Below are 6,913 nucleotides of genomic sequence, written 5' to 3' on the forward strand. Positions count from 1 at the left end.
CGCGCGCGCGGAGGACTCGAGGGCGATTGGGGTTTATGTCGTGCAGAGGTGTTGTCGTGAGGGTAGCAGTGAGGTATCGTGCGGAGGGATTTTGGTACGCCGAGGCGGCAACCTTGGGTGGAGAGGTGTTGTCGTTTGTGTGCCAGGTATGATCGCAGGTATTACCCAGCATCCTCGACCGCGTGGGCAATGATGCGAGGTTAGCGCATGTCACTGGTGCGATCGCTCTTTTTTTAGAGAAAAGGCATGCACACAATTTATAGATAAAGTCACCAGACAAAGTTTTGAAACCAGCAGAGCAAAATTAAGTATCAGACAAACCAGCCACAACGGGGTAATAAGAGCAGATAACAGTTTAACAAGGGCACATAGGCCAACTACCCACGACCAAAAGTCTACAACACCAAGAAGGAGATGAATCATAAATTCATGTCCATCGGGAGGAAGCAGTATGTAACGCCTAATATGCGACTATACTCTACACGTGTCGAGGCACGACTTGGGGTATAAGCGCAAATTGGTATGGTCACAAGAGTGGTTGTATCTTTGCTCATCTCATGTACTAAATAGATATAATACGAGTTTTGGCTTACAATCGCCACAAAATCACACAATATCATCAAGTTATACAACCATTCAAGAAGATCACAAAGTCCGACTACGGACGGAATCAAACGAATAAAAGACAACCACCCAAGCTAAGTCCCGATCGACCCTACTGGGCACCACTACTGATCATCTGGAAAGGAAACATAGTAACGGCCAAGGTCTTCGTCGAACTCCCACTTGAGTTCGGTGGCATCACCTGCATTAGTCTCATCGGTACCTGCAACTGTGTTTGTAGTATCTGTGAGCCACGAGGACTCAACGATCTCAAAATCCGCGGTATTAAGACTATTTAAGCTCAAAGGTAAGATGTGATTATATGATGGAGTTGCAGCAAGCACTAAACAAATATGGTGGCTAACATACGAGTGCAAGAGTAAGATGAGAATCTACGCAACGGACGTAAGCTAGAAGTGATCCTAAACTACTTACGTTCAAACATAACCCCACCGTGTTCACTTCCCGAACCTCGTCGGAAAGAGACCATCACGGTTACACACGCGGTTGACGCATTTTAATTAAGTCAAGTGTCAAGTTCTCTACAACTGGATATTAATAAATTTCCATCTGCCACATAACCACGGGCACGGCTCTCGAAAGTTTAAACCCTGCAGGGGTGTCCCAACTTAGCCCATGACAAGCTCACGATCCGCGGAGACAATCCTCCGTCGCGGGACCCTCCGATCAGACTCGGAATCCCGGTGCACAAGACATTTCGACAATTGTAAAACTAGTCCAACAAGACCTCCCAGCGTGCCGACACCCTGATAATAGCAGCGCGTATCTCATCTCAGGCCACGTCCGGATGGGTCAGCCTACAGGTATATACCAAATACCTCGGGTTTCCCCGAGGCGGCGACGGCGTGGGAGGCGTGGACGCGCGGCGCTGGCAGCGGAGGCGCTCGGGCCCGGGCGGGCTGTCCTCGGGCTCGCGGGCCCGCGCGATGGTGGGAGGCGGCGACGACACATGGCGGGCGCGGAGTGTTTGCGGCGCGGCGGCTGGACGCGTTCGGCCATCGACGGACGTGTCCGGCAGCGCGGATGAGGGGAAGGCTAGGGTTAGACCCGTGATTTCAGAGGGGGAAGGCCTATTTATAGATTCTGGAAGCTAGGAGAGGGCTTTTGAGGTGCGGTTTTCGCCCACACGATTGTGATCCAATGACGGAGAGCATGGAGGGGGTTTAGATGGGCTAGTGGGCTGTTGTGAAGGGGTGCTGGGCTGCAAAGAGAGAGGGGTTTCAGTGGTTACATGGTTAACCGTTGGGGTATCAAACGACCTCCAAATGGAACGAAATTTGACAGGCGGCCTACCGGTGATATACCAAGGCCACTCGAAAAATCTCGGCCCATTCTGAGAATTTTTCTCTCCCGCTCACGAAACGAGATCTGAGAGGTGCAACAGGTGCATGTGTGAGTGTCGGATTGCGAAACGGACAACGGGGAAAATGACTGGATGCAAGAGACAAACACGAATGCAAATGAGATGCACATGATGACATGAGATGAAATGCATGACATGAACAAAATGCAAAACGAGGACAAAACCCAACCACGGAGAATATAACATATAACATTGCCGAAAATGGCAAGAGTTGGAGTTACAATTATGGAATGTTACATCCGAGATGTTACAACTCTCCACCACTACAAGAGGATCTTAACCTGAGATCTAGGACTGAAAGAACTTCGGATATTTGGAACGGAGGTGATCCTCGTGCTCCCAGTTAGCTTCTCGGTTGAAATGGTGAGGCCACTTGACTTTGAGGAATTTGATCGACTTGCTGCGAGTTTTGCACTTAGTCTCTTCAAGAATGGCAACTAGATTATCATGATAAGACAAGTCTTCTTGGAGGTCAATCTCTTCGAAGTTGATAGTGCGCTCGGGTGTCTTGAAGCACTTGTGAAGCTATGACATGTGAAACACATCGTGCACATTTGAGAAGTTGAACGGAAGCTCAAGCTGATAGGCGAGGTCGCCTCTTTTGCCAATGATCTTGAAAGGACCCACGTATCTCGGGGCAAGCTTCCCTTTGATACCGAAGCATTGAGTGCCTTTCATGGGAGAGACGCAGAGATAGACATGGTCTCCGATCTCGAAAGCAAAGTCACGGTGCTTGCTATCATAGTAACTCTTCTGGCGTGATTGCGCGGCTTTTAGATTTTCATGGATGACTTTACACATATCTTCAGCTTATGTGATCAAGTCATTGCCAAAAAGTTGGCATTCACCAGTCTTGGACCAGTTGAGAGGAGTACGACACTTTCTGCCATATAGAATTTCAAATGGGGCCTTGCTCGAACTTGCTTGGTAGCTGTTGTTGTAAGAGAACTCGGCATATGGGAGGCAATCTTCCCACTTCATACAGAAAGAGATGACACAAGCTCTTAGCATGTCTTCGGGGATTTGATTGACTCTCTCAACCTGGCTACTTATTTGAGGATGAAAAGCCGTGCTGAAACGAATGTTGGTGCCCATGGCCTTCTGGAAAGAGTCCTAGAACTTGGAAGTGAAAATGCTTCCGTGGTCTAAAGAGATCAATTGCGGAATCCCGTGCAACGAGACAATTCTGGAGGTGTATAGCTCTGCCAACTGAGATGCCGTGATAGATTCTTGGACTGGAAGGAAATGAGCCACTTTTGTAAGCTTGTCAATGACAACGAAGATAGCATCATTCCCACGCTTGGACTTGGGAAAGCCAGTGACAAAGTCCATTTCGATATGATCAAAATTCCATTCTGGAATAGTAAGAGGTTGGAGGAGACCAGCTGGTCGTTGATGTTCTGCTTTCACCCTTCGACAGACATCACATTCATTCACGAATTGAGCAATCTCTCGCTTCATGTGAGTCCACCAATACAACTGCTTGAGGTCATGGTACATCTTCGAACTACCCGGGTGGATGGAAAGAAGAGAATTGTGTGCTTCGTTCATTATGACCTTCCTTAGATCGCCCTTAGGGACCACAAGACGGTCCTCAAAGAATAAGGTGTCCTTCTCATCAATGCGATAACACTTGTATTTGGAAAGACCCTTGGCAATACCATGTTTCACCTTCTTCACCATGGTATCAAGGAGTTGTGCCTCACGGATTTGACCTTCCAAAGTTGGAGTGACTTGAAGGTTGGCAAGAAAACCTTGAGGAACAACCTGAAGGTTGAGCTTGCGGAATGCTTCACAAAGATCTGGTTGGAATGGCTTGAGAATTAAGTTGTTGCAATTAGCCTTTCTGCTCAAAGCATATGCAATCACATTCGCCTTACCTAGAGTGTATTCAATAATTGGATTGTACTCTTGAATCATTTCGACCCAATGAGTTTGCCAGAGTTTGAGGTTGGGTTGAGTGAAGATATACTTGAGGCTCTTGTGATCGGTGAAAATGTCCACTTGCCTTCCAACAAGAGATGTCTCCATGTTATTAATGCATGGACAACTGCCGCCAACTCAAGGTCGTGAGTGGGGTAGTTCCTTTCATTTGGCTTCAACTGTCGATAAGTATAAGCCACAACTTTCTTCTCTTGCATTAAGATTGCACCGAGACCTTGCAACGAGGCATCACAGAAAACTTCGTAAGGGTTGGACTCATCTGGAGGAGTTAGGACAGGAGCTGTGACGAGTTTCTCTTTGAGAGTGTTGAAAGTAACGTCACACTCAGGAGTCTAGGAGTACTTGACATGCTTCTGGAGGAGGTTGGAAAGAGGCTTAGCGATTTTTGAGAAGTTCTCAACAAATCTTCGGCAATAGCTTGCAAGGCCAAGGAAACTATGGAGCTGCTTGACATTCTGAGGAGGCTCCCAGTTCACAATTGCAGAAACCTTCTCTGGATTAACAAAAATGCCTTTGGCGGAGATGATGTGACCAAGGTAAAGAACTTCATCAAGCCAAAACTCACATTTGGGGAACTTTGCATAGAACTGATACTCTCTGAGCTTGTCGAGCACCAATCGCAAATGCTTGGCATGATCCTTTTTATTCTTGGAGAAGACCAAGATATCATCGAGATACACCAGGATGAATTCATTGGTGTAGGGGTTGAAGATGAAGTTCATCATGCGAGAGAATGTTGGAGGGGCATTGACAAGCCCGAAAGACATGACAGTATATTCGTAAGAACCAAAGCTTGTTCTGAAAGCTGTCTTTGGGATATCTTCTTCACGAATGCGAATATGGTGATAACTCATACGAAGGTCAAGCTTGGAAAACACCTTTGCACCTTTGAGTTGCTCGAATAACTCATTGATATTGGGAACTGGGTACTTTTTCTTGATTGTCTTCTTGTTCAATGGGCGGTAATCGACACAAAGTCGGTTTGTGCCATCCTTCTTCTGGACAAAAAGAACACCATGATACGTCTCCAACGTATCTATAATTTTTGATTGATCCATGCTATATTATCTACTGTTTTAGACATTATTGGGCTTTATTTTCCACTTTTATATTATTTTTGGGACTAACCTATTAACCAGAGGCCCAGCCCAGAATTGCTGTTTTTTTTGCCTGTTTTAGGGTTTCGAAGAAAAGGAATATCAAACGGAGTCCAAACGGAATGAAACCTTCGGAAACGTGATTTTCTCATCAGATAAGATCCAGGAGACTTGGACCCTCCGTCAAGAAAGCCACGACGTGGTCATGAGGGTGGAGGGCGCACCCCCTGCCTCATGGGCCCCTCGAAGCTCCACCGACACACTTCTTCCTCCTATATATATATCCACGTACCCCCAAACGATCGGGGATGGAGCCAAAAACCTAATTCCACCGCCGCAACTTTCTGTATCCACGTGATCCCATCTTGGGGCCTGTTCCGAAGCTCCGCTGGAGGGGGCATCGATCACGGAGGGCTTCTACATCATCATCCAAGCCCCTCAAATGAAGTGTGAGTAGTTTACTTCAGACCTATGGGTCCATAGCTAGTAGCTAGATGGCTTCTTCTCTCTTTTTGGATCTCAATACGATGTTCTCCCCCTCTCTCGTGGAGATCTATTTGATGTAATCTTCTTTTTGCGGTGTGTTTGTTGAGACCGATGAATTATGGGTTTATGATCAAGTCTGTCTATGAATACTATTTGAATCTTCTCTGAATTCTTTTATGTATGATTGGTTATATTTGCAAGTCTCTTCGAATTATCAGTTTGGTTTGGCCTACTAGATTGGTTTTTCTTGCCATGGGAGAAGTGCTTAGCTTTGGGTTCGATCTTGCGGTGTCCTTTCCCATTGACAGAAGGGGCAGCAAGACACGTATTGTATCATTGCCATCGAGGATAACAAGATGGTTTTTTTTATCATATTGCATGAAACTATCCCTCTACATCATGTCATCTTGCTTAAGGCGTTACTCTAATTTTAACTTAATACTCTAGATGCATGCTGGATAGCGGTCGATGAGTGGAGTAATAGTAGTAGATGCAGAATCGTTTTGGTCTACTTGTCTCAGACGTGATGCCTATATACATGATCATACCTAGATATTCTCATAACTATGCTCAATTCTGTCAATTGCTCAACAGTAATTTGTTCACCCACCATAGAATACTTATGCTCTTGAGAGAATCCACTAGTGAAACCTATGGCCCCCGGGTCTCTTTCTCATCATATCAATCTCCATCACTTTATTATTGCTTTGCTTTTACTTTTTACTTTGCATCTCTATACCAAAAATACAAAAAATATTATTTATCATCTCTATCAGATCTCACTTTCGTAAGTGACCGTGAAGGGATTGACAACCCCTAAGCGCGTTGATTGCGTTGAGCTATTGTTTTTTTGTAGGTACGAGGGACTCGAGCGTAGCCTCCTACTGGATTGATACCTTGGTTCTCAAAAACCGAGGGAAATACTTACACTACTTTGCTGCATCATCCCTTCCTCTTCGGGGAAATCCAAGGCAGTGCTCAAGAGGTATCAAGAAGAATTTCTGGCGCCGTTGCCGGGGAGGTTTGCGCAAGTCAAGATTTGACTCCCGACAACGAGTAATTTCTGGCGCCGTTGCCAGGGAGTCTGCGCAAAAGTCAACATACCAAGTACCCATCACAATCGCTATCTCCCACATTACATTATTTGCCATTTGCCTCTCGTTTTCCTCTCCTCCACTTCACCCTTGTCGTTTTATTCGCCCTCTCTCTCTCTATCCTCCCTCTCTTTCTCTATTTGCCTCTTTTGCCCGTTTGCTTTTTGTTTGCCCGTGTGTTGGATTGCTTGTTTGTCACGATGGCTCAAGATAATACTAAATTGTGTGACTTCACCAATACCAACAACAATGATTTCCTTAGCACTCCGATTGCTCCTCTTACCGATGCTGAATCTTGTGAAATT

Source organism: Triticum dicoccoides, chromosome 6A (genome assembly GCF_002162155.2).
Source record: "Triticum dicoccoides isolate Atlit2015 ecotype Zavitan chromosome 6A, WEW_v2.0, whole genome shotgun sequence".
NCBI classification, from domain to species: domain Eukaryota; kingdom Viridiplantae; phylum Streptophyta; class Magnoliopsida; order Poales; family Poaceae; genus Triticum; species Triticum dicoccoides.